Source organism: Oryzias latipes, chromosome 18 (genome assembly GCF_053564925.1).
Source record: "Oryzias latipes strain Hd-rR chromosome 18, Olatipes_Hd-rR_3.1".
Classification (NCBI taxonomy): domain Eukaryota; kingdom Metazoa; phylum Chordata; class Actinopteri; order Beloniformes; family Adrianichthyidae; genus Oryzias; species Oryzias latipes.
The window spans coordinates 26,322,166-26,349,367 of record NC_136254.1 but is presented as its reverse complement, the minus strand read 5'-3'; the positions used below and the strand labels follow the sequence as shown (position 1 = coordinate 26,349,367).

Below are 27,202 nucleotides of genomic sequence, written 5' to 3'. Positions count from 1 at the left end.
AAAACACTGTAGGATGAATTAAAAAAAAAAAAATATATACATATATAAGAGGAACAAAGACGTAAAGGAATAGAGATTCTAGTGTTTTTTCGATTCATAAATGTCTTAAGGAGAGGTCAGCTTGTTGTCTGCTTCTGACTTGACCTCATTATTGTTTATGCAAAAATAAACCTCAATTACCAGCAGTGTTTCCAACTCAGCTGGAGTTTAATTCAACTTTAATAACGCTCACACTCTGTGACTAATTCTGTGAAGGCGGAAGCTAGCTCTGTGTACAGTCTGGGCGCCCACACTTGATCCTTAAGGAGGTTTGGGGGCTCGGTTGAGTTGGGCCATCTGGAGGCCCGAGGGTTAAAGACAGTGACGTGCGGTCAGGTGAGGCAAGTGAGGCACAGCCTCACCTATTATGATCGTGATAAAATAGAAAAAGGTAAATTAAGTAAATATGATTTTCCACTGATCTGTGTTAAATATACATTTTCAGTCAACTCACAGTTTTCTGAGGAAAACAATCACAAACGGAATGAAAACTGAAGCCCTGTGCCTCATGTCTGACGGCAGGATTCAATGTTAACAGAGACGTGTGCGGAAAACACTGTTGTAGGCCCGCAGAAAAGGCTTTAGGTGAGGCAAGCTTAACCAGCAGGGGGCAGACGTGAGCTGACAGCTGCTTTGTAGCTACACTGCTGCCATAAAAACAGACAGAGGACGTCTGAGAGAGGGAGAAACTTGTATAAACTAAAGGAAAATAAGGAAGACTTTTCCAACAGATCATAGAGCTTTTTGTGGACATGGATCAACACACGGACTCAAAAAGTAAGGCCAAACATGTTTTTTAAAAATAACATGGGAGTATGTGGAAAAAACTTTAATTTGTTTACAGTCCATATGAATAATTTATACACAAGAAGAGAGTTCTATCCATGTCTATAAAATAAATATTCTCTGAAGGACAAATATGTTGTTGTGTGGATTTTATAAGCTGTTAGCTGCTGTCGGATGAATGGTGAAATATTCAGTTTTTGTAACTGTAAATCTGACTCCAGAGGAGTCAGTGCCTCACCAGCATTAACCTCACCGCACCTCACCGCAGTCTGATCCAACGTCAAGGATTCTCTGAGCGTTGGGCTCTAACACCAGAGAGTCGAAGCAGATCTAGATATGCTTGTGTATCAGTCACCTCAAGTGATTTCAAGGTCAAGCCGGTCAGATTCAGCTTCAGCCTTGGTCACGCACCCGTGCGGTCGCTCACTGTGTGTTTTTGGGTTAGTTCCTATAAGGCTCGTATGGCTGCTACAAGGGGCGCCATGAAAATGCGACGTACTTCTGTGCTTTAAGTTCCTCGTGAAGAATTAATAAAGCTAATGGAAGTTTCACACACTAATGTTGTATGGACGATGCTGTGGTGCGAGTACTGGCCCCTTACTCACCGTGTAGGAAGCACACATAAACTACCATATTTTCTGCACTTAAGCCATAGTTTTTTTTTCTTTCAAAAAAACAAAATGCTAACACTGCTAGCACTTTTAATGTGGCTAATGAGTAGAAATGTCCGTGTTACTAACGAAGATGGGAGTCGTGCTCCTGTCCTTGGCCGTAGACCTCACCTCTGGCTCCTCTCGCACCTCCAGTCGTCCCCCCACTTATCTGGATGAAGCCTATCTGCTGGACCATTTAAACATGTAGTTGTAGAGTTAGATAATCTGATTCTCGTCTAAGAGTTCTGGTACATCGCCTGTCCGTCCTGGGGGAGGACACCCCAGAGTTCTCTTCTTTTTTACCCCCAGAATCCAGTTTATTTTAGGAGTTTTTCCTTACTGAGGAGGGGGGGGTCTAAGGGCAGGGGATGCCCAGTTTAGTTTAGTTTAACCATTACCTATTGAATTGTATGACTTCATGTGCTTTATGATTTCATATGTATTATACAATTAGTAATATTGGGCTATTGAATTGAATTAACATTTGTTTCAGAGGTATTAGCATTTTTCACAATACCGTGTTTGCAACACGTAAAAAAACAGACTAACACTTCTAATGTGTACCATGCGACAAACAAGTCCTAGTTACTAAAAGTCTGACTGACATAGGAACTTATCTGTGACTCTTTTGTCTTGCAATAATTCAGTGTGCCTTTTGTATGACAAGTTTAAAACTAAACCATTCCTTGACGGGGCGCCTCATAATCCAGCACACCCTATAGTGCGCAAAATAAAGTAAGCTCTTATTGTCAAATTTCCTAATTTCTAAAAATCAGGCTGCACACAAGAACTGTGCACTTATATTGGAGAAAACACTAAGGGGCCCCTTGTGCAGTGCTCTGGATTTAAGGGGCGTTGGAAAAAATGAAAGATTCATACGACACACCTGCATCTTTTCCCCCTTGTGTGTTTTTTAAGTCTTTGATATGACCTGTCGCCCACACCATCCGTGTAGAAAGAAAATGTGCATGAATATTTTCAATTCAATTCAATTCAATTTTATTTGTATAGCCCAAAATCACAACAAAAGTCGTCTCGATGGGCTTCGAAGTAAAACATGAACTCAAAAGGATCATGAATACAAAGAGTTCAATAGGAAAATACTAAAATGAACTAACAAACTGACTATGCTATACTGGCATCTATGCCCTTAGACCAGGGGTCGGGAACCTATGGCTCGCGAGCCATATATGGCTCTTTTGATGGTCACATGTGGCTCGCAGACAAATCCTTAATTATACTTTTTTTTTTTTCATTAGACCAGTCCTTCTCGGGCGCGATGCAATGCCAGAGGCGCGCAGTAGTAGCGGTGCTTGGAGAAAAAACTATCAGTTTACTGTTATCTATTATTTCACAGAGTTTGTACCACCCGGAAACCTTTGAATTGCCTCCCTGAGGAAGAGCGCGCAGTTTTGGGGACGGGATGTGTGAGGAAGAAAGCAGAGGGGGTGGGGGGTGGGGGGGGACCGGCAGCAGGTGAATCGCGCAGAGATGGTAAAAACGTAAACCTGCTGCCCGTCACTCCTGCAGCGTGGGTGTGTGTGTTTGGTTCCATGTCTGTCTCACATCTAAAGAACATTCAGACCTACGATCACGTTTAAAGTCTCAACGCCTGCATGAAGCAGAAACTCACCACGGATCAACCAGACTAGACCATCAGCAAAACTACCACGAGAAATACTCATCATTTATTAGCAACAGTATAACAATGTTATTAAAAAGAATCCACAGACTTATTGGACTTTAAAAATGTTGAAATTACATCAAATGCACACATTCATTTGTATATTTAGTTTTAAACATATTGTCGCGGACTGAGTTTAACTTGGCTGTTGGGCCGCGTTAAAAGTTCTGGAGTTCATGGAACGCATCGTTCAAGCAGAGATCTGATTGGCCCTCAGTTCTGTCGCTCAGCCTGTTGTTAGGGAGTTTGGACCAATGGGGTTCAGCTATGGGCCGAATAAGGAAATGGGAGGGCTGGAGCAGGACGGGGGAATATAAAGTTGGGAGAAGCGCTCTCGTCTCGGCGGGAGAGATTCAGGAGTTGCTGAATTGATTGTACGGTGTTTGTTGTGGTCTACAGTAACCAGAATAAAGAACCCTAAAAGAGGTTAAGTCTCCGTGCCTTAGTGTGGGAAAGGGACACTACATTATTGTATGGCTCTTTCGAAATTACATTTAAAAATATGTGGCGTTTATGGCTCTCCTGGCCAAAAAGGTTCCCGACCCCTGCCTTAGACCCTCCTTCGCGGTAAGAAAAAACTCCTAAAAAACGGATTCCGGAAAAAACGAAGAAACCTCAGGGGTGTCCACGTGAAGGAGGGATCCTCCCCCAGGACGGACAGGGGATGTACCAGAACACTTAGAGAAGAATTAACTGATCACTGTACAGCCACGACAAATGGTCTACGACACACCTTTGACCTGCATGCCCCATGCAATTTTGCCCAATTTTTGCCTGCAGACGTATCCACCCATAGGGGCAGTTGTGACTTAGGCTTTTCTGACGTGTTTGTGGCATCATGTGTTGAGAAATCTGGCATATGTGAGAATTGTACACAAAAGGGAAGCAGATGATTCATCAGGTGAGAGACAAATTGGATGCGTATTAATATGGAAGGACGGCAGGAATTGACGTTCGGACTTCCCTTCAGTTTGGTCTTTCAGCTGCTTTTGTGCGACACTCTCAGGAATGCAGTCATTGTTTGAGCCGACGTCTCTGCAATAATAATTACGCCGCTCGTCTTCTGCCGACGCTGCCAATTAGCAGAATCATCTGTGTTGTGCAGGTCAAACACGGGGAATGAAAGGGGCCTCATTAAAAATCCAGATCGCTGGAGAGACGACGAGAGCAGTTTTCATAGCTTATTGAACATGCATGACAGGGCCTGCATAGATATGGCAACGTGCTAGAGTGGCGGAAAAAAAAAGGGGAAAAAATGCTAATCAGTCCATTAAATCTAAGGCTTGTCAAAATATTTTTACATAGAGAATGACAAATAGAAACAGATTCATGTCACAGCTATAAAACTACTACCTTTTGGGGCCAAACAATAAGACCTAAGAGACGTTCAAAAGCAACAGAAAACAGAAAAACATTGAGACTGATAACTGCTGCTAACAGTTATTTATATTTATTTTTTTGCTTTTTGCTTCAATAAAATGTGAGTTATTTCTTCAATTTTTTCCCTCCAGATTGTACCACAATCTACTTGCTCCGAGAAGGACATCCAGCCTAGAAAGTTCTGCTGAACCTCTACAAACCAGCTCTGTTGGAGCAATCTCTGGAAGAACTACGGAGTGGCTGGAAGTGTACACATGTATGCACGTGTTTAGACATATATTTCTGTATCTTCTTTTAATGTTTTCATTTTTTTTAAGTTGTAGTAGTAGTAGATTTACAGTCATTGGTCAATTTATTAGGTACACCTTGCTAGTACCGGTTTAGACCCACTTTAGCCTTCTGAACTGCCTATTTCAACAAAGTACTGGAATTATTCCTCAGAGAGTTTAGACAGGACAGCATCACACAGTTGCTGCAGATTTGTCGGCTGCACATCCATGATGCCAATCTCCCATTCCACCACATCCCAAAGGTGATCTATTGGGTTGAGATAATAACAATGGATTGGATTTATCTGGGGGCTGCAGTGGTTAGCGCTCTTGCCTCACAGCAAGAAGGCCCCCGGTTCAATTCAAGTCCCGGCTGGGGAACCTGAACCAGAACATCAATGGGGGACTTTTCTGTGTGAAGTTTGCATGTTCTCTGGCACGGGCATGCATGGGTTCTCTCCGGGGTCTCCGGCTTCCTCCCACCATCCAAAAACATGCTCCGTAAGTCAACTGGAAACTCTAAATTGTCTAAAGGTGTGAGTGTGAGAATATATGGGTGTGTGATTGTGACCCTGCGACAGACTGGTGATCTGTCCAGGGTGCCCCCTGCCTTTGCCCGTAAGTGGCCGATACAGGCTCCGGCAGCCCCGTGACCCCGTAAGGGATAAAACAGAAGAAGATGAATGAATAGATTTATCTGCGCTTTTCCAGACGCTCAAAGCGCCTACAATTTGTCGATTCACTCCATTCATACTTGGTGATTGCAAGCTACTGATGTGGCCACAGCTGACAGGCTGACAGAGGCTTGGCTGCCAGTTTACGCCTACGGCCCCTCTGACCATCACTGGGACATTCATGCACATTCACACACCAATGGAGCCACACTGGAGTTGCCAACGACAGTTGACCGGTGGGAGCTGGGATCAAACCACCGACCCTTCGATCATTGGACGACCTGCTCAACCGCCTGAGCCACTGCTGCGAGAGATCTGGTGACTGTGGAGGCCGTTTGAGGACAGTGAACTTATTGTCATGTTCTAGAAACCAGTCTGAGAGGATTCTAGCTTTATGACATCATGGCGCCTTATCCTGCTGGAAGTAGCCATGGTACACTGTGGTCATAAAAGGATGGACATGGTCAGCATCAGCAGGTAGGCTGTGGTGTTGGAACCATGCTCAATTGGTACTAAAGAGTGCAAAGAAATTATCCCCCATACCATTACACCGCCACCAGCAGCCTGAACCACTGATACAAGGCGGGATGGATCCCTGCTTTCGTGTTAATGATGCCAAATCCTGACCCTACTATCCAATTATTAAATGGGAGCAAATTACCACAACAATTACCACATTATTTTATCACATCATTTTCAAAGTTTAGGTTTCATTTTGTGACTTCTACTCCTATTAGAAAGCTACATAGGAAACAAATGGAAATGTTAAATTAGTACTGTCACAGATTCTACAATAATCAGGTATGAATGGTTCGCAATAAAATAATAAAGCAAAGAAAATTATTATACAGTGATGTTAAAATTAGCTTCAAAAGTTAGTGGACAGGAAGTTTGAAGGAGAATTTTAGTCTGAAGTTCTTTAGAGAGTCTGTAGCGAAACCACATTTGCTCTGCAGCTCCGGATCAGAAAAGTGTCTGATTTGAATCTTTGCTGTTTGAATCACAGTAAAAATTGACCTTTTAAGTTGACAAAGATAGATTTGTCTGCTTTCGATACAATCCAATCTTTCCCCCATGTTTATAGGCATAAACAGATTGACTCTTTCAAAAAAGTAAGAGGAATTACGTTTAAAACCCCTTCTGGTTAGCAGCAGAGCATATTTCCTGATGAAAAACAGATTTTTCTCAGGATTTTTTTTACAGTAAAGGCCACATTAAAATATCTTACAATCATCTATATTCTTCATTCTTTTTCAAAATTGGTCTTTTTTTTCTATTTTACATTTAATTTCTAAAGTTTCCTGTCTGCCTTTTTAAGACTTTTTATTGTCTGTCTTTGGTGCTGCCTCCCATTACTTTTCCCTGCAAATGTAAATCACTGCAAAAAGTAATATTTACTACATTAGACCCCAGAGAACCACATCAATGTCAGACTTAGGTTTTCCTTTTTTCCTTCTCCTCGTCTTTTTTCCGGTGTGATAACAAAGTACCATATGTTTAGCTGTCACTTTTCTTACAAAGAAAGTCCCACAGTATATGTGCAGGCAGCGCGTCTCCAGGGAACGCACCAGCCGGCTCTACCTGGATGAATCGGCGAGTTTTGGCTGCAACACTAAATGAATTGAACCTGTAGGTTCAATTTTGTACATGCAAGATGTCTTTTCTCTCATTAGAATACAAGAGCGATCCACTGTAGCAGTTAGAATTGTTCATGTCTCTATTTGTGACCCCAGCAATCACAGAACCCTGGGGTTTCTGCGGTAGTGGCAGCTTCTTTTTCAGTAAGAAATGCAGTAGTACATGCAAAATATGGCGTCCCATGATAAATTGTAACATGTATTTATGCGCTCATCGCTATGACGTTGGCGTTTTTCGGGGCATAGTACACGTCACTCATATGGGCGCTGACTTTGAATCTTTTGCTGTGAAGTACAGCCAAACCTTCGCTCGCTTCGCCTTTGTCATTTTGACTGAAGCCCCGCCCACCCTCACAGCCTCACCCATTCTCATATGAGCCCGCCCCCAATTGCTAGAAGGCTACAACGATTGGTTAGAATTGTACAGCAAAACTGAATAGAAGAGAAGAGATTGACGTGTCAGGAACGAACAGGGTTCCCGTGAGGTCTTGAAAAGTCTTAAAAGCCTTGATTTTTGAAAATAGGGAAATAAGACCCTGAAAAAGTTTCAAAAGTCTTAAATTTTGATACCTTGGGCTTACAAATTGTGCTGTTTAAAAAAATTTTCGCAGGATTTTTCTGGTCTTAAATTTAATTTGTTAAGCACGATTGTGTAAGTAAATCCAGCAATATGCACCATCATGCTGGATGCCAACCACTGATTTTAAAGAAAACAAAGTAAAAGAAGGGAAAAAAAACAGAAGCACACGCTTCTTCAGCCTTACGACAGCGCAAAGTACAAGGACGTGACAAGCTAGGAATGACCAGGGCTGAAAGTAAGCCGGTACGGTCCGGTACTGGTACCGGTATAAGATCTGGCGGAGGTTTGTATGACTGACAAGAAGCAAAGCAAAACTTAATCTCATCGTTTTTGCGTCTCTGTGGTTTTTAGTGTCTTATCACGGCTACAAAATGTGATCCGTTTGTCCTCTTACGTTTTCCGCTAATTGTCTCGCTTCTCTAAGCAAACACATTGAGCATGCGTGACTTACTTCTTTCTGCTCTCTTAATCTTACTTTGACCAATCTCCAATACTGCATTAGTGCACATGCATCAATAATTCTGTTTTCTTTTATTAGTATCTGATTTGTTCATTTAACCGAGAGACGATGTCAGAGCCAACTGTTTACACAAATTTGTTTGATTGGTCACCTATGGATGGTTTCACTGCACCAGAATGTGAGCTGTGAAGTAAAGAGAAATTGTTCTTAATTTTTCAAATGCAAGGGCTTAAAAAGTCTTAGATTTAACTTGAAGAAACATAGGAACTACAAACGAAGCACCAAAATCATTTTACAAATCTATTACCGTAAAGGTCGGTACCAGTAGCAACTTGGCACAAAGTTTTGTCATCCATCACTCTATCTAGTGGCCTGGATCTTATTGTAATTCAGACACATCCTCCCTCCTTTTTTTCTTTTTTTAACTCCAAATTTGATGTCCCCCATTAGCTGCAGTAAAAATCCTAAAAATATGAACATGCTGAAGTAAACGCGTATTTCACCACTTATCGCCACGATGTCTGTCTTTTTTCGGAGCATTGTACACATCACTCTTATCCATCAAATCGCTGACTTAGAATATTTTGCTGTAAGGTTGAGACAAACGTTGCACTCTCCACCTTCAGCATTTTGACTGAAGCTCCGCCCACCCTTCTTGCCACACCCGCCTACAATTGCTTCAAAGCTAAAGTGATTGGGTAAAACTGAATCGAATACAAATGTTTGACATGTCCAAAAAAAGCACCAAGATCAATTTATGGTACCAGTATAACCGTCGGTACCGATACCAACTTGCCACTCTAACTCTTGTGCTATCCACACTTCAACCTTGTGAGTGGGGTCATCTAGACCCCACAAGACAGTGCTCTGAACCTTATTCTTCAATGATTTGTGATCTTCACTGGTGTCCATGGATTATTTGAAATCCTCTTCACCTTTATCCACCTTTGTCATGGTAGGAATAACACGTCAATGTAAGGGTGGAGTTATTTTGACCCCACAAAATAGCACAAGGGTTATAGTGTCCTGGATTTTAAAGCAGTTTTGGACACATGCTGCCTTTTTTTCTAAACATCAAATATGACATCACTCATTTGCTAAAGTCAAAAACCTAATAAACATAATTTTATGAAGACTAATTATGAATCCACTGTGCTTTGGTGATAAAACTTGATTGATTTAAATAAATAAATATAATAAACATTTTTCAAATGATAAACAATTCAAACACAATGCTTTGTGATCAATGTATGCACACAGGTTTTTCGCAGAGACGTCTGGTAAATTTCCAAGACACTGGATTGTAGAATTGTAGAGTCGGACACCCCCAAAAATGGTGAGCATTCATTAGAGTGCTCTAAGTAGGAAGTATTGAAGGAATTCAGACACGAATATATTCTACCAGTTTTGCACCCTGTTCTTTTGAAGTCTGATCACTGGTTCTTGCGCTGTGAAAACCAAAAATAAATGAATGCTCACACTGGAATTGAACCAGAACTTATTGTTCAAGAATTTTGTTTGTAAGATGAGTACATTTAAGGTTATATATATTTGTAATACACTCCATCAGAAACCGATGGGCCTTGATCTGACAAGTGTTCCTGAAAACTGTCGCGAGTAATTTTACACCTAATTTAGGAGCTTCCAGAAGCGCAATGTGGTGCAGTTTCAATCAGATGGGCAACAAAGCTATTTGCCCCCATGTGTCAGGTTTTTGATCATCACAAAGAGACATCTTAACTGCTTGTCAGTCACCTGTCGTAGCAGCAGGAAACCTAAGACAGGCATGTTATATTTTAAGGATAAGTGGGCAAAAAAAAAGAAAAAAAAGCAATACCAGAGATCTAAACTCTGCTCTCGCACTCACAACAAACCGACCAATTCCGCTTTCGAGTCGCCCAAACGATATTGCAGATGTCGAGGTTTTGCCAAGCCGAGTGTAAATAAGCATTTCCACGCTCTGCATCGGGTGTATAACACGGTGTCAGGTAGCTACAATGAATGTAGAGAGGCAAAAAAAAAAAAAAAACACCAATCAGCCAGGCTTTCGCCTCGCCGAGATGGAGCGGCGCCACCGCACACACAAACAGGCAATCACCCCAGGACAGTGATTGATGTCTCACGCCGCTTTAAAATCTATCACCCCGGCCGAGTGGCTGTCGAGAGCTATGGCCTCACAGATTCTTGAACATACTTTAATATGCATCATCCCAGCAAAAGAAGTTAATTAATTCTTTATTATGGTGGGCTACAGCTCATTGTCCAGACTTCAGCTTTAAAAACAGAACGACTTTGCGAGATGTAAAACAAAAAAAAAAGATGCTTTAGTTTTAGACAACACTTCATTAGCAAAGTATTCCTCCTGTTAGTGTGGTGAAGTGTTTATTCTTATATCTGTGAAGTCACGCTCCATCTTACCAATGAAATGTTATCATGCCTCACTTCACCCCTTCTGCAAGCGGTGAGAAGGGTGCAGGCAGCCGCCATCTTCCTTCCTTTCTTTTTAAACTATCCTGAACCCTGTGAAGCCCACAACATCAAATTATTCACAGACTACTCCAATTTTTAGGAATTAAGATGGTTCTTAAAACCCTTTGATAAAATTCACCAAACAAATGTTTCAATTTTATTTTTATACCATGGTCCGGGTGAATAATCGATTCTGATTGGCTGCTGGGTGTGCATTAAAACCTGATAACCGCACTGTGAAAAAAGAAGTTCCGGTCACCTAGCTTAAATCTTTTGTATCACTGCGCCGGCTTCTTAAAGACAATCTTTTGCTTCATCATTTGGACAAAAACAAGCGGTAAGAAGTGAACTTTCTCTCTAAACTGATACTTTATTCATTCTTGACTGCAGTGGTGGTGCGGTGCGACGCGGATTATTTGTTACGTGATCACATGACAAATAGTCCGCTTTTTGTGAGAAAAGCAATCCAAATCAGAAAAAAACAAGAATTAATCACTAAAAACTGGTTAATATGTATTGCTTTTGTAAGTGACCATGGATGGTATAAGCGGGTTAATGGCCTTCGAAGTGTGCGTTATTACTTTTCGAAGTGTGCGTTATTACTTTTTAACGCACGAACTGTTAACGCCTGAACCGTCCGACGTGGTTCAGGCTTCCACAGCGTGCGTTAAAAAGTAATAATGCACACTTCGTCTGCCATTAACCCTTACATATTTGCTCAAGATGGTGAACACCTTATATAGTGCACTAAGAGTGGGTAGTGAAGGAATTCAGAGATAAACAATGTCGGAGCCAAACAATGTCAGTTGGTAGTGATTGGTCCTAGTTGGTCTGAGTCAGTATTTCTATGGTAACCACTCATGGCAATCAGAAGGGAACTTTTCAAGTGCTACCACTTGAAAGCAGACTCCACCAAATCTGTCAAACATTTTGAACATTGGACAAGGGCAAGCAGGCATCATCTACTTCTATTTAGACATCTGATTGGTAAGTTTATGCCTTGCATTACAGAAAAAAAAGAAAAAAAAAGGATTAGCAATTTATAGGATTTTGGTGGTTCTTCCTAATTGAAACACTATAAGGGGAGGGGTCACTCAGTCCAGTTCTTACATCCAGTCAATGGTTTTTTTACATGCAAGTTATAGTTTGGTCAGAAGATCTGAGGTAAAACGCTGGCAAAAAGCTCTGAATGATTATTGCCAACGCCACATGAGATGCATTAAAGATGTGGGGAAAGCCACCAAAGGGGGTGAGCAGTATCGCTTAGTTTCTCCACCCAGATGGAGTGCTGTGTTTATCATCCACCATCTTGACAAGTTGTTCCTCATCCCCACGCTTATATGTCCTCCCTGAGTGCCTGTCCCCTCCCTTTGTTGGCTGAGGAAGTCACAGAACAGGGGGAGGAGAGGTGTTTTCACGGTGAAGGGTTATTTTTCTTCCTCGGTTCACATCTGATAAAGAAGGTTTGCTGGATTATTTTTTTCTTTTTTCCTTCTTAACTGGAACCTATGAATCTGAATGTGTTCCCTGATAAGAAATTCATGTCTTCGGCATTGTTTCTTGCTAAAAGTGTTTAGTGTCTTAAGTCTTTAATTAATAACAGCCTCATTGATGATACATGAAACCCCTGTCAGACATGCCATACACAAGTGGTCCACAAGCTTTTTCAGGCCACCGACTAATATTTACATGGAACGTACTGTACAAGGCTGTCCAATTTTTTTGCATTTGAACTTTTTGAGCTTCTGGTTTCTGGAAAATCTATTTTTCACATTAAAATGGTCCTTTATGATTATAAAAGTTGTTCATATATATAAACGTCCCTTTCACCCTTCCGGGGGTGGTTTCTCCTCCAAGCTCGGGTCCCCTACCAGAGGCCCGGGAGCTTGAGGGTCCTGCAGTATCTTAGCTGTTCCTAGCACTGCACTTTTCTGGACTGAGAGTTCTGAGGTCTTTCCAGGTATCTGTTGTAGCCACTCCTCCAGCTTGGGGGTTACTGCCCCGAGTGCTCCAATTACCACAGGCACCACAGTCACCTTCACTTTCCAGGCTTTCTCCAGTTCTTCTCTGAGTCCCTGGTATTTCTCCAGTTTCTCATGTTCCTTCTTCCTGATGTTCCCATCGCTTGGCACTGCCACATCCACCACAACGGCTTTCCTCTGTTCTTTATCCACCACTACAATGTCTGGTTGATTCGCCATTACCACCCTATCAGTCTGGATCTGGAAGTCCCACAGGATCTTTGCCCTCTCATTCTCTACCACCTTCGGAGGTGTTTCCCATTTTGACCTTGGGGTTTCCAGTCCATATTCTGCACACATGTTCCTGTATATTATTCCAGCCACTTGATTGTGGCGCTCCATGTATGCTTTCCCTGCCAGCGTCTTACACCCTGCAGTTATGTGCTGAATTCAGCACATAGTCATCTCAAAATCGCTTTGACATCAGTAAATTCAACCAGAATGAATATATGAGGGACTCCGGATTATTTTGAAAGAACTGATCAGGAGCGCCTCATGGCGTTGAAAATAAGGTACTTGTTACTTTTTAATGCCTGTGATGGAAGCATCAAACAATGCACTGGTGCAGATATACATGTGTGTAATACAAATAACACGGAGAATGTTGCTTCCAATCCTCTTTTTCTAAAAGTATGATCGGTGACAGTTCAGAACCAGACACTAATTTAACATTTCAAAGGTTTTTCCATCAAACCTTATACTAGTAATCACCTGTAAAGAATAAATATATATATTTAGCCATTTGAATTCTGCTGTGACCACTGGCTGTGCCCTTTGGAAAACGGCCATTCCTAAAGCTGACATCCGCTGTGTGATCTTTATAGATCAAACAGGCGTGGCAGTGAATTACCAAGGCCATAAGGACTCGATCAGCCAACACAAGAAGTGCCGTTTTTAATGTCTGTTGGTGAACTGTGAGCAACACTCGAAGGTGTTGCACTTAATCTCCCAGGACGTGACACAATGAAAAACATCACAAGATAAGAAGCTGGCTAAAATGAGTCCAAAGACAAACAGCCTGAAAGGCTTGGAGACGCTCCTCTTTTTTGTCCGAGCTGCTGCAGTTCTTCTTTTTCATCCTACTCATTATTACTTTTAGAGTGTCTAACTTCAAAAGTACGGTATTTGTGGGCGTGCTTTTACTTTCTACAAACAAAGCCCTAGTCATGAAGAGTCACTAACTAAAAAAAAAACAAAAAAAAAAAACAAGTGGGACTTGGCAAAGGAGTAAAGCTCTGGCCTGGATATTGAAGAAAACTTCCTTCTAGTCTACTTTTTACTAGTTTCACTGCATTTCAGTCAGAGTGACTGTTTAATGTGAAAGTTAACTTTGGTCCTTGTAATGCTAAATTCATTATAAAACATTGCCTTTTTTCTCAATTAAAGTATGCACTAAAGTAAAAAAGGATTTTTAAAGTGCTTCAAAAAAATAAAAATTCAACTATGTGGCACCAAAAACATCAAATTAAAGACACCAAAATTAAACTAATTACAACTTATGTTCTATTATTCATCAACTTTTGTTCTGTCATTCATCGTTTTGTTTAATTCTTTAGTTTATAGTAAAAAAAATATATACAAACATGGTAATTAAATGAAAAAAAACACATTCATTTTAATAACGATCCACACAAAGTTACAAACACGTGTCCAACACAAACACAACTTTTTCAGCAGATTCCTGGCCAGGTGGAAAGAGTCCACATAGAAATTTGTTTGTGCTGAATTCTGCTCCATTCTACATTTGGTTTATAGTTTGTCTGTCCCATAGAGCTGAACCAACGCAATCTCAACTGTTTTGTTGCGATTTATAAAAAAATAAACTGCATCCACTGCTACACAGTATAAGCATCCTTTGGGAACAAGAATTGACTGCTGCCCCTTATGGCCTGTACGGCTTATCACAGCCCAGGATTCTCTGAAGGTGGAGGTTAAGAATATCCTATTACGCAAACGTGCTTTAATTACACAAGGTGATTGCATTTTTTTTCATTTATTTGTATGTAAGCTATTGCTGTAAATGTAAAAAAGTAGCAATCTTGGATTAGCTTTAAGACTATATTTATTTGTGAATATATAACATTTCAAAATTTCTACCCATGCCCAAAAAAACCCAAAAATTCCTTTTTTTTTATGTGATCGAAAAGCCGTGTCACACAGCCACTTTGCCATTTTGTGCATATTGCACGGATGAAAAGTGGTCATACGTGAATATTTGTGGAAAAAGGGAGAAAAGTTGGGGTCTTTACTTTCACAGATCACACATGAACCACATGGTAGAAGTACGAGTAAACCACGCCAAGGACATGCAAATCTTTGTAGAACATGAAACGTGTGTGATTATTGCGCTGTTTACATGCAATTTATTATTGATTCATGCATCAATTACGTAATAATAAAGTAATATGTGCGACCTGTACATGATATAAAAGTTATAGATCAGTGGTACATGCGTGAAAAGTCCGTTAGACACACGTGGAACAGTCATGAAAAGCCACAAATTTGCAAATACATCTCGCAAAAATCACACACAATTACGCAAGATTTACACAATTTATTAAAACTACATAAAATACGTGTGAACTGTGTAATTCTCAACCGACCTAAATCTTAAACAGCTCGAACCTAATTCACAAAAAGACCTGTCCTCGATGGACATCTGCGCACATCGACGAACGTCAAATGCAAGAAACACTTACGATTTATGTAGATCACGCATATATCACGAAAGACCAAAATTTCATACGTGAAAAATGTGTGTAGTGGGTGTGTGATATGAAGTGTAGAAAAAAAAAAGTGCTCTGCAAATAAAAGCAAAATAATAACGAGTTTGGTACAAATTACACTTGAAGAGGAATTTTAAGGCCGCACATGGAATAAAAAACCTGCTGGACTGACCTAAAAGGAGCTGGGTGTTCACAAAAGAGCGGTCAGCAGTCGATCTGTTGGCAAGCGTTCGGCAACAACTTAAGATTACAGCAGCCAATAGCACCCAGCAGAGATCAATGAGTGGTTAAGTGACATTTATCCTCTCTGACTGATCAAAGACTTCATGCACTTTTGCACTTTAGGACCATCTGTGGTTTCAGTGCTAGCTCATATCTGCAGCAAGAAAGAATGGCCTGTACTGCTGACGAGGCCTGATATTTCCCATATTAAAAATCTATGATCTTGGTGTGGATGCTGTTAGAGCTAGGGATCACTGTGAATCTGCGGTACGGATTCAAATCTCAGAATTTCCTCTTTGGAAGACTTTTTTGTGTCTGTTATAACCTTGCTTAAGACAGAAAATTGGTTGTTGAATTTCTACTTGACCAGGGCTCAGAGGGAGCATGTAGAGCAGGAGTCCTACTTTAGACCTTTCGCGTGCAGTCCCATGCCTGCCTGAGGCCAACAGGGCCCCTATTAATTCTATGAATGCCGTTACTTTGGTAGAATAAATTGCCTTAAGGAAGTTAAGTCTAGTGAACACACAGTCATAGGAAGATTATCAAGGGTTTGAGTTTGATCTCGGTTAGAGGGGTTAATGATGGAAATTATAGAAAGACATACTTTTTGTAATGCAGTATGCCCTCTTTTTGTTCTAAGAAACCCTACTTCTAACAGTAGCCCAGTGGAAGAGTGTCTGCCTTGAATATTAGGCCTAATCCAAACTGCTTCTCTACCCCTATGGCCTCTGCCTATCCTTACATTTATCCCTCCAAGTGGAAAGATGTGGAATCAAACAGTGTCTTCAAATCCGAATATTACTACCTTTCAATGACGCCATCCATAGCCGCTAGTCATCTATGTTAGCGCATATCTGCCAGCGCTCAGAAAATACACAACATCGACCTTGTAACCTTAAAAAGTCGCAAAAAAACCTCAATATTGATATTTAAATGTAAACTTCTGTGCTTCAGAGCACACTCTTGTGAATAAATGTGTTTCTCCTCCACGCCACAGCAGGACGTGGATCACCCTACCGGCAGAGGGAGAGCCAGCCCTAAGTCACTACGGCTACTTAAAAAAAACCTTTTGGACACCACTACAACTTCAAATGCCTCTACAATTGGAGCAATAGGGAGGAGCCAGAGGTGTAGGGAAGCAATTTGGATTCTGCCTTCGATGTTGAGGGTTCAACACTTTAATAGCCTTTAATGTTTTGAAGGTTTGAACATTATTCAACTGGTTTGGGGTGACCGTGGTGCAGAGGAAGACCGACCTCTGATCGGAAGATTGCAGGTTCAGGTCCCGTCTTGTTTGCCCATATGCCGAAATGTCCTTGGGTAAGAAATTGAACCCCACGATGCTCATGGTGGTTATAAGTTGGCGCCAGTGTGTAGCCGCCATAAGTGTGTGAATGTGTGCCTGAATGGGTGAATGGGACTGTACGGCGCTTTGGGTCATCTAAGAAGGTAGTAAAGCGCTATATAGGGATATGCCATGTACCAATTACCATATAAGTATACACCATTTACTATTTTGTTAATGCTATTGTTGGAATTGTTGTGGTTTTTTTCCCTAGATACCTGTTCACCATGTAGAACTAGGTCTTTGGCGGGGAAAAACAACACTTGTCTTTTAGGGTTATTAGGTTAAACCAGGTGGAGATTTGTGTCGATTTTTCTCGTCTTATTAGGATCTAGTAAATAAATCTAGTGGGAATTAAGCTACTTTAGAATAAAGTGGTTGCATTTGTGAGCTCCAACAAAAATAAATGACCAACTGCCGTCTTGACATATGAGTCTCCCTATTTGATAACGATAAAGGTTAATCTGAAATCCACTCAGCCCCAAGAAAAGAAACTTGTTGACCTTATTTGCTCCTTTTGAGGAATGTGAATGAGGGTAGAACAGGGGAAATGGAGGAAAAGTAGGTTAAGGACAGTTTTCTGAGGATACATTTAAATTAGATTAAAAGTACTGTAACAGTATTACCAGAGGGCAAAGTGTTTTGCATGAAGTGGTGATCAGAGATGTGTAAGTTGAGGGAGTGCAAACCTAATTTGGGTCAGGCCTTTTGGTTGAATTATGGCAAAGAAAAGGTTTGGAGTTCAAAACACAATGAATTGGTGATTACATCAGTTTTGGGTTTGTAACTCCATAACCCAAAATAAAACGAGATGTAGTATGTATTTAGGTCTATAATGGTTAGCAACAAGACAATTCTTTAAATTTGGTAAACTTTTGTTGATAATTGTTTTTTGGCTGAATGTTTGCCTTGAAAAGTGTAGGGGGAGCCGTTGAAGTTGTTAGATTTTATGGAGTATGACCGTTCCCTATGTGGTATTTGATGCAATCAAAGCACTTTCCAATAAAACGTGGTACATTTCTGAAAATGTACATCAAAGATCGTCCGTAAAGGAGAAACCTGTTGACACTGGGACTGAACTTTGTTTAATTTTTAAAAAAAATTATTTTAAAGTTGACCTGTCTAGCAGCTGAGCAAACAGATAAGAACTGCAGGCTTCTGGTGTCGGACAGATACTAGTGTTTGAATCCTTCAGACACACGTGGTGTATATTTGTATAAACCCCTTCAGTGTTTAACCCTTGTGCTATTGTAGGCACTTTACCGTTGGGAGTTGGGTCATCTAGACCCCACAAGACAGTGTGCTGAACCATTTTTCTTCAATGATTTGTGATCTTCACTGGTATCCATGGATTACATGAAATCTTTCCAGCTTTATCCACCTTTGTCATGGTAGGGAGAACACGTCAATGTAAGGGTGGGGTCATCTAAGATAGCACAGAAAGGCAGCAATTGAGATTATTAGCAAGCGTGCTTGATGTGACAAATGACTCCTTGCTACTTTCCTCAATAAACAGTGAATGCTAATGTCCAACTACAAGTCCAACTGCAGTTTCAAAAAGTCTTCTTAAAAAACATTTTTAATACTTATACTGTTTTTTAATACTTGAATTCTAAAGACATTTTGTGGTTATTGCGGGGATCTCAAAACACACATCAAATGTAAAATGGCTTATACTTTTCTACCCCATACAAGGCCCAAGTCCCATTCACCCATGCACACAAACATTCACACACTGATGGAGGCAATGTGGGGTCCAGCATCTTGCCCAATAAGATTTCGATACATTTGCATGCAAACCTGGGACCTTCCTATCAGGTCAACTACTCTACCACCCCCGATTTAGCTGTGTGTCTGAAATTTGTAATGCTTCAGTTGTCATCACTTTGACTGTGTGGCTGTTCACACGTGCATGCTAGTGCTAAAGGATGGATCAAAACTCATTATCACAGTTTGGTTTGGGGGGTTCAGATCTTGGGAATGCATGGTGGTAGAGTGGTTAGCACATGCAGCGAGAAGGCCCTGGTTCGAATCCCAACTGGTATGTTTCTGTGTATAGCTTGCATGTTCTCCTTATACATGTGTTGGTCAAACACATAGAAAAGCAATATATACTGTAAGTATACGGCATTTACCATACCACAGAAATATGCTTTATTGTTGTAAATAATGTTGTATTTATTTAATACTGCAGTGTTAAATTCACTATGAGCTTTATGTAAACACATTCATATGCTGAATTAGTGCTTAATTAAAGAAATGGCTATTTAAACACCATAGTGGGAGTAAGTAGAAGTCTATGTTTGCATTTTATTACACATATTTTTAATCTTTAACCACCACAATCCCTCAGTGGACTCATGGGCTATCCCAAGGGTTTAATTATCTAGAAGCTGATAAAAAAGAGGTAGACTTAATGCATTCGGGCTGTCAGTCAAACAACGATGAACATCTTGCTATAGCTACTACATGAAAGCATTACATTCCTTTTAGCTGTTGAATTTGACAAATTCTTCTGATACGTTATTGCTATGTGTAGTTTTTACATGTGAGAGTATAAAGTACAAAGGGTGGTTTACCATTGCATCAATAATAGTGTGTAATAAATAGCCGGTTGGCCCTAATAAATTTGAAAAAATGTTTTTTTTTTTAATCCTCTCCACATGAGGACTGTGTGAGATTACAAAGAAAGATGAAACGGTGTTTGTGTATTAACAACACCTTTATTATTCATATGTTTCATTTTCAAGTGGCCTTCTCATTAATCTAGGCTAATTATGGCTGTAACACTTTGGAGAGTGGATAGTGGAAGCATGATTGGAGAGAGGAACACTCTCTCAAAGACTCGCAAAACAACTACTGAGGCAGTGTAATTTGTAGCGAGCTGTCCTAGATAACAGAAAATCTTGTTTTTTTTCCATCAGCCACACAAATCTTTCCCACTTTCCTTATTTTGAATGATTTTTGTAGCTATAAATACATTTTAGGACTACATTACATATATTTTTTTATTTTATTTTATGTATTCATGGAAAAAAAACATTTTTTTAAACATTGATTTTACATATATTCACTTCAAAAATGAGAGCGGTGGAGAGATGATTAAATAATGTCTCCATAACCCACATCAAAAAGGAATTTTTGGCTTCATCATTTCTGTATGCACATCGGCTCACTTTGCCAATTATTTTGAAGAGAGATATATCAGAATTATTAAAACAAACATGATATCGATTAGTGAAAATACAATACTTTTCATATCAACTTCAAAAATTAAGAAAAACAAAAAAACATAAGTAGAGTTTAATTCCTGCATAAACCTCTACTTTTATCTCAATGTATGCAGAACCATATTTTATGGAGTAGAAGTTAATGTTTTACACCATCCATAGTTTGGTCGAGGTTACCGGGTTCAAACCGCCCATGGCCATCCACATCCACTTCCAATTAAAAATCTACGCAATTGCGTGTAAGTGTGCGTTTTAGTTTTCAATTTTTTTTGTTTTTAAGTCAGTTTTTGAGCTCTATGGACAAAACCTGCAGCATTGAATGTAACTATTGAATTTGCATTGAAAGTTAAACCAAGCTGAATTTTTTTTACCAATCAGGGACTCTGATTTTCGTAGTGACGTATATGGATGGCGTCCGGAAGTGCGACCCGGTTGAAAACTGATCATGGAGGTCAAACTAAAAATTGCAGTTTGTGTCTGGCCGGATTTATATGACCCCAATTCTTTCACATTTCGGAATAGAGCTTGAAAGAAAGAGTCTGGAGCAAGATTTGGACTTGCAAGCCTCTTCCAACTGTAGGCGACAGACATGGGCTGGTATCAGGTAGCGACAGTCCGGTCTGAACAGCATACGCTGAAGGCATGTTCAAGAACATGGTTTTAGAGCGTTCCTGAACGCGCGTCACATGCCCGGCGTGAATGTAGTATTAGGCTTCGGTGCAATTTATATGTGCGTTTAATTTAACCCTTGTGCTATCCTATGACTCCTCCCTTGCATTGACGTGTTCTTCCTACCATGACAAAGGTGGATAAAGGTGGAAAGATTTCATGTAATCCATGGACACCAGTGAAGATCACAAATCATTGAAGAAAAAAGGTTCAGCGCACTGTCTTGTGGGGTCTAGATGACCCAACTCCCAACGGTTAAGTGTCTAGGATAGCACAAGGGTTAAAACAATAATAATAGCAACAACCACTAGGGGGCACTCTAGGTGTGTTTATCGGTATTTGCTACTGACAGCTACGCAGAAGATGCTTTATGCCACGGTTTTCTGTCGTAGATTCCGTTATAGATTCCTCCTATTTTTCATGAAACTAAGTAAACATCAATTTATTATGGTAGTAGCATATTGGATGGTGCAGTATTCTGATATTATATATTATTTTGTATAATATCTATATCAGATATAATATATTTTGATATTTTTGTCTATTCTGATATTATGATTTGCAAGAAGAAATGTCCATTCTTGTGGATATTTGGTAAAATAAATTCCTCCAAAAAGTTACACTCCAAAACAACTTACATATGCTTTTTTTTCTTTATTATGCATTTTTGGCTGCTGCAACTTATACTTTAAAAAATACAGTAATATCTTAAAAAACATTTGAAAAACGGCCATTATTAAAAAGAAAACAGTGGAATATTAAGGGTTTTACTCTTCTGTAATCTTGACGCTCTTTTTTTATGACAAATTAAAAGTCAGTCTGACTTCAAAAGTGAAACTATTCCTCACCATTTTTCCTACAAACATTACCTTTTTTTTTCTCTGAGTGGCAGAATACAGTCTAAAATAACATCATCTAACAAGGATTTGTCCACACGGCAGCCTGCAGGCCGGCGTTAAACAGCAGCATGCAAATACACAGACTCTCATTCCCCTGTGTGAAAATGCAAACTCTAGCAGAGCAGAAAAGCAGGTGTAATCAAGGCACATTCTGAAATGGTATGTGAGCCAATCCCACTTTTTACACCAATAGTGTTAGATTTAATAATCTACAATTAGTTATGCCTCACACGGTTTAGCGAAAACAGCAACTCTTCATCCTCCAACAAATCAACAGAAAAATTTGTACTCAGACAAATGAATAAAATTAAAGTGAGCCTCTGCAAAATAGCTTTTATTTTTACTAGATATAGTATTCTTATAAGTAAATACTGTGGAAATCAAGGTTCAAACACTGTCCTGTAGGTTATTTTTGACTGTTAGTCATTAAAGCTAGCTATTGTGTTACACTAATTGTTACCGTATGTGTTTTCTAAAAGCACAACGATTTTCACAAGATATTTGTAAAATAATTTATCTAGCTGAAGGTTTTTCTGGATACAGATTAGAAACACTTCTAACTCCCTTCTCTGTGAGTTAAGACGATGCTAATAGCGGAGCCGTGAAGGTTTATATTTTAGACAAATTGTGCATTTTGTGATACAAGCACCAAATTTGGCATGGACGTACCTCAGATCCCCTTTTTCAGAAAAACACGTTAGCTATGAGAAAAATCCAAAATGGCGGCCATTTGTAAAGATGGCAGCCATTCACTCATGTCTTTTTACCCCAGTCAACAAGATGGGCTTCAATCCTGAGGGGTACCTACAGAATACTGACAGAGGGGGTCCTAAGGTACATTCATGCCAAATTTAAAGCTTGTACCACAAAATGCCGAATTTTTTAATGACCAGCTGTATAATAACCATTAGCTCCAGCACATTAACTGTAACATTTGAATTTAAAGGAATAAAATTAGGAAGAGCACTATGTTTTAACAAAATTAAATTAAAAAAGAAATTTATTATGAGTTACATATTTATGAGATGTTGGTTTTCTTTTACGTAAATGCTGTTGGAATCAAGTTTCAAATGCTGTCTTGTAGGTCATTTTTTGTAAAAGTAGTTAGCCATTAAGCTAGATATCGTGTAAGCTAATTTTTCTTTTTATTGTAATACAACAAAGTTTTTCACTAAAAGTTCACTGAATACAAAAAAAAGCTTTTTAAAAAAGAAAAAAAGCATAAAGATTAACACATTGAACTCTCTTTTTGCAAGTTATCACATTGCTAACAGCAAATCCACTGCAAAATTTGAACTGAAACAACTGAATGAATTCATAATATTAAAAAGATATTCAGTGGATGTCATAGTTATTTTTTAAAAAAGTACTTTTGAAATCAACTTTTAAAAACTGTTCTGTGTTTTTTTTAAGGAACAGTTAGCCATTAAGCTAACTATCATGTTAGCTACTTTAAAAAAAATATTGTTTGTAAAAGAATAAAGTTTTACATAAGACACCAGTGAAGTAATTTCCTGTATAGACATAAATAAACAAATAATAAAAAAAAGACATAAAAAAGAACAACTTTCTGCAGAATACCACGATGTTAACCTTTTAGCACATTAATAAAAGTGTCACTCCCTGTTTGAGCCAGGAGGCTCCCCACATAGCAGTTTAGTCAATAAAGAAATCCTTTAATTAGACCAGCTCTACTTTTTCCTTTGGAGGTTCAGCTCAAAAACAATATATATTTCCCAAACTTCAGTAAAAAAAATGAAATTCACTGTGATTCAAATTTTTGATGAGGTTATTTCCACATCCAGTTTGCATATTAACGATCAAAAGCATTTCACGGTAAGTGTAATAACGTTGTATTATAATACTAATAGTCGTTCTTCGGGTCGCCTAAAATTGTGTGCTGTCATTTAGAACGCCAAACCAACATGCCAGGAGCAGAGTGTGCATAATTAGCTTTCACAATAGGAGTTGTGTATTGGATTACCTTGTATGTCTGTGGTTTTATTTCCCTTTCCGACTTCATTGATTGAAAAATGTAGACTGTCCATAAAGAAAAGGAAAACATACATACAAATAAATAATGCGCTTGTATATTAATGTATGGAGTATAAGCACAGTATTGTTTTTTTCTTCTTTTTTTCTCCAGAGCGGAGGGCTTTATTATTCTGGTTCTTCTCTATGACACTTCTGGGTTGGGTCCCAGTAGAGAGCCTCGCTGAAACTGGGTCGAATGTTAAATTGGCTGGTGAATCAAGAAAGAGAGAGAAGGCTGGAAAAAAAGGCTTGATGTTCTGGAAAGAGGTATTACAGTATCAGCCTTTTCTTTTTATTTAAAGAGGCTTTCATCCTGTGGACTGATTTGACATTGATAAGCCGTCTGCATAATGTGTAAAAAGAAAAAAAGAAGTTGCAAGAGAGGCATTAAACGATAGCTTGCATTTTCATGCACTTAGTATGCAATGTTTGTGAGATATTTCAGCAAAATATCACCGCCACGTGCTTCTGTGCCCTTCTGAAATGCTGTAATTTCAAAGAGGTTATCATTTTTAATAAATGGCACAGACCTTTCAAGGTTTTCTTTTTTTCCTTTTTAATGCAGGGCGATTTGCATGTTCACCGGATTTCCGTGCTTTCCGATATCGGCAGATAAAATGGGATGATATTCAAATATATGTGCTTATAATTTTAGACTGTTCGATGCGCGTCACCTCCAGATGTAACACCTCCGAGGCTCCATCTTGTCAGTGTCATGATGTAAATTGGTCCCTGATGCAATGGCGTTTTTTTTTCTTCTCAGCTTTTATTTAGAGCAAAAAGTTGCAGAAGTTTGCCGCCGTACCCTTTAAAGTCTTTATTCATTTAGGTCTCATTTAGCGGCTTTTGCATGGAGACATTTAATATTTGCTTTGAACATATTAAAGGAAGAGAACTGCCCTGATTTGTGAACTCGCACTCAATAGTTTCTCATCCGCTGTTCACGAGAAGTAATGGCTACAGCGCAGGAACATTTTATCATAGCTCGATTAACTTCCTCCATCCTTTGCTAATGTGCTGCTGCAGGACAAGCCCACCATGTGAGCGTATTTTTAAAATTGATAACTAACCCTTTCAGCTCTGCACGGATGCATTATTTCATTCAGTGTTTTTTCCGTTTAAAAAAGGTTTGATAAACGCAGCCTTACTTCCTCATAATGAAGCCTGCTTTACCGACAAGGCATCAGCGTCTTTGAGAGCCCTTTAAATAAACTCTACAGTGCACAAATAGGCACACACCTGCCATCATTGGAACAAAATGTAATTTTTTCCTTGTCTACATTAAGCCGAACATCCCGATAGGAGCGGGCAAGGTTGATATAGGACATCAACGACTGGTGATTAATTACGATGCTAGAGATACTAAGCAACATCCCGAAAATCCAGAGTGGGAGACAAATGAAGGAGTCAGATAATTCCAGAGGACAAGGAACATATTATCCCGTCTCTTATCTGTTACAGGGAAATGTGTTTTTGAAGTACTCGCGTTAGGAGATAAAAGACACACAAATTGCTGCACAGGTCTGTCGCACAAAACTATTAGGTATTTGAGGGTAATGAAATTCATTTTGCAGGGTAAAGATAATTAAAAGTGGAGTTGAAAATACTCTATAAGAGGAAATGCATAAGCCTTAGTCACATGTCGACCTGAACAAATGCTGCAGGTTTTCAGGTTGTGGCACGTTCAAGAAAGCGCTGAACATTGGTTGCTGTTCGCTCTTTTAGCATATGGTGTTCACAAAGGTCTATTGCTATCCAATACCAGCGCATGATCAGGTAGTGGTAAGAGGTTGGTGTAAAATGTTAAAGCGGGGCAAATATTGCCTACAGGCTTTTTCTTTCTCAATTCTATTCTGATATATGAACGACTTGGTGTCATTCGTCAAAGTTCAACTTGTGTACCTTTTAGCGTGTGTTTATTTGCAGCATGCTTTGTACTTGAAATCTTGCATAGTGACACATGAACGCAAAAGTTATGATTGCAGAAAAACAAAACACGCATATATGTGTTTTCACATCGCAAACATGCGTTTCCGAGCCTGGTGTGAACATAGCAGTAGTCGATATTTTTTTAATGCAGGTAATGTACAGTAATTCCAGTGAATTCTGTAGTGGAGAAAAGCAGCTTTGGGTTTGACAGTAAGCGGCTTTGCACCGTCATTTAACACTTTCCATTTGTGAAGTATTGCCTTTATGTTAGTAAAGAGTTGCATGGCAGTGCAAAAGTGTTGTATACCAGCGCAAAGCTGTTTAAAAAAAAAAGGATTTTCTCCGTGCCAGAACTAGCTGATTCATGTTGATTGCGTAAACCATTGAAGAGTTATTTTAAGCCAAAGTTCACTTTTTGGCTTCTCCCTTCAGGGGTCGCCACAGCGAATCAGCTTTCACTGAGAGTGCAGAGAGTTTTTATGCTGGATACACTGCCTAACACAACCGTGTATCTTGTAACCGTGGCCACAGGGAGACCCAGACATATAGACATAGTTTAAGGCAGCAGCGCAAAGGGTCTTGGCTAAGGACCCAAACTGCATTGAGCTCATTACACGCACTGGGCTGCAAACCCGGGTTCTACACCCAACTCCCTGAGCCATCCATCCACTAGTTACGTTAAGCCAAAGATTGAATCTAATGTAGTTGTCGCCTGCGACACCTCTGCTGTAAAAGGGTTAAGGGGAGCGCAGTGTGTAGTTCCTTTGAGGCTTGTGCGGCAACCTTAATAGTGGTCATAAAAATGGAATATGTGATTGTTGCTCTTTTGGTGACTGCATCGTGAATTACAGTATTTCTAAGACTTATGTAAGTTACGCACACTTAAGACGTACAGGTGATGCTGTCGTATCACCGTAACACTATAGTCGTTAGTAAGGTGTGCATACTCCTTACTGAGTGCGCGCAAATACTGCATGCACACAGTGTGCAGGAAATACGGACGTGCCCGTAGGACATCCGTAGAAAGAAAATTGAAAATCTCTTCGACCCCCCCTGCGTCTTGCCTACTTCACCCTTACTTAGCCCTTTGGGTTATAAATGTTTGGCAGTGTGCTTTTAGAATAAAATGCGCATGAGCATTTTGGCTCCACAAATTCATTGAGCGGTCTACAATCTTGATATTCTGTCCGGGCTACCTGCGTTCATCGTACAGGTTTCTTCAATTTCTTTTCCGCTCGGCCAGTCCAAATCCACCCGTCAGGGTGGTTGTGACTAAACCCTTATGTGTTGTTCTTGTGAGACTTTTATTTTGAAAGGATACAAATCACCCCAACGGTGCAAAGTTCTTTGCTGATATACATGATGTATTCTTCTACTTTCAGAGCTAAAGACTAAACAGATGTATTCTCCACACCAACCCATCACATTGCCTGAGCCGAGAATGAGACCAATATTTTTCAAAGGAATTGTAATTAGGCCGTACACCTCAGAACTCA

At 39.7% G+C, this 27,202-nt stretch overlaps 1 long non-coding RNA gene across 1 annotated transcript; it reads left to right on the top strand.

Moving 5' to 3' along the window:
• The first annotated feature begins 696 nt into the window (after nucleotides 1-696).
• On the top strand, nucleotides 697-26,918 carry LOC144987121 (uncharacterized). The gene is made up of 3 exons (XR_013650989.1): nucleotides 697-816; nucleotides 4,674-4,798; nucleotides 23,890-26,918. It is a non-coding gene; the product is annotated as an uncharacterized LOC144987121 (long non-coding RNA).
• Nucleotides 26,919-27,202: the final 284 nt, after the last annotated feature.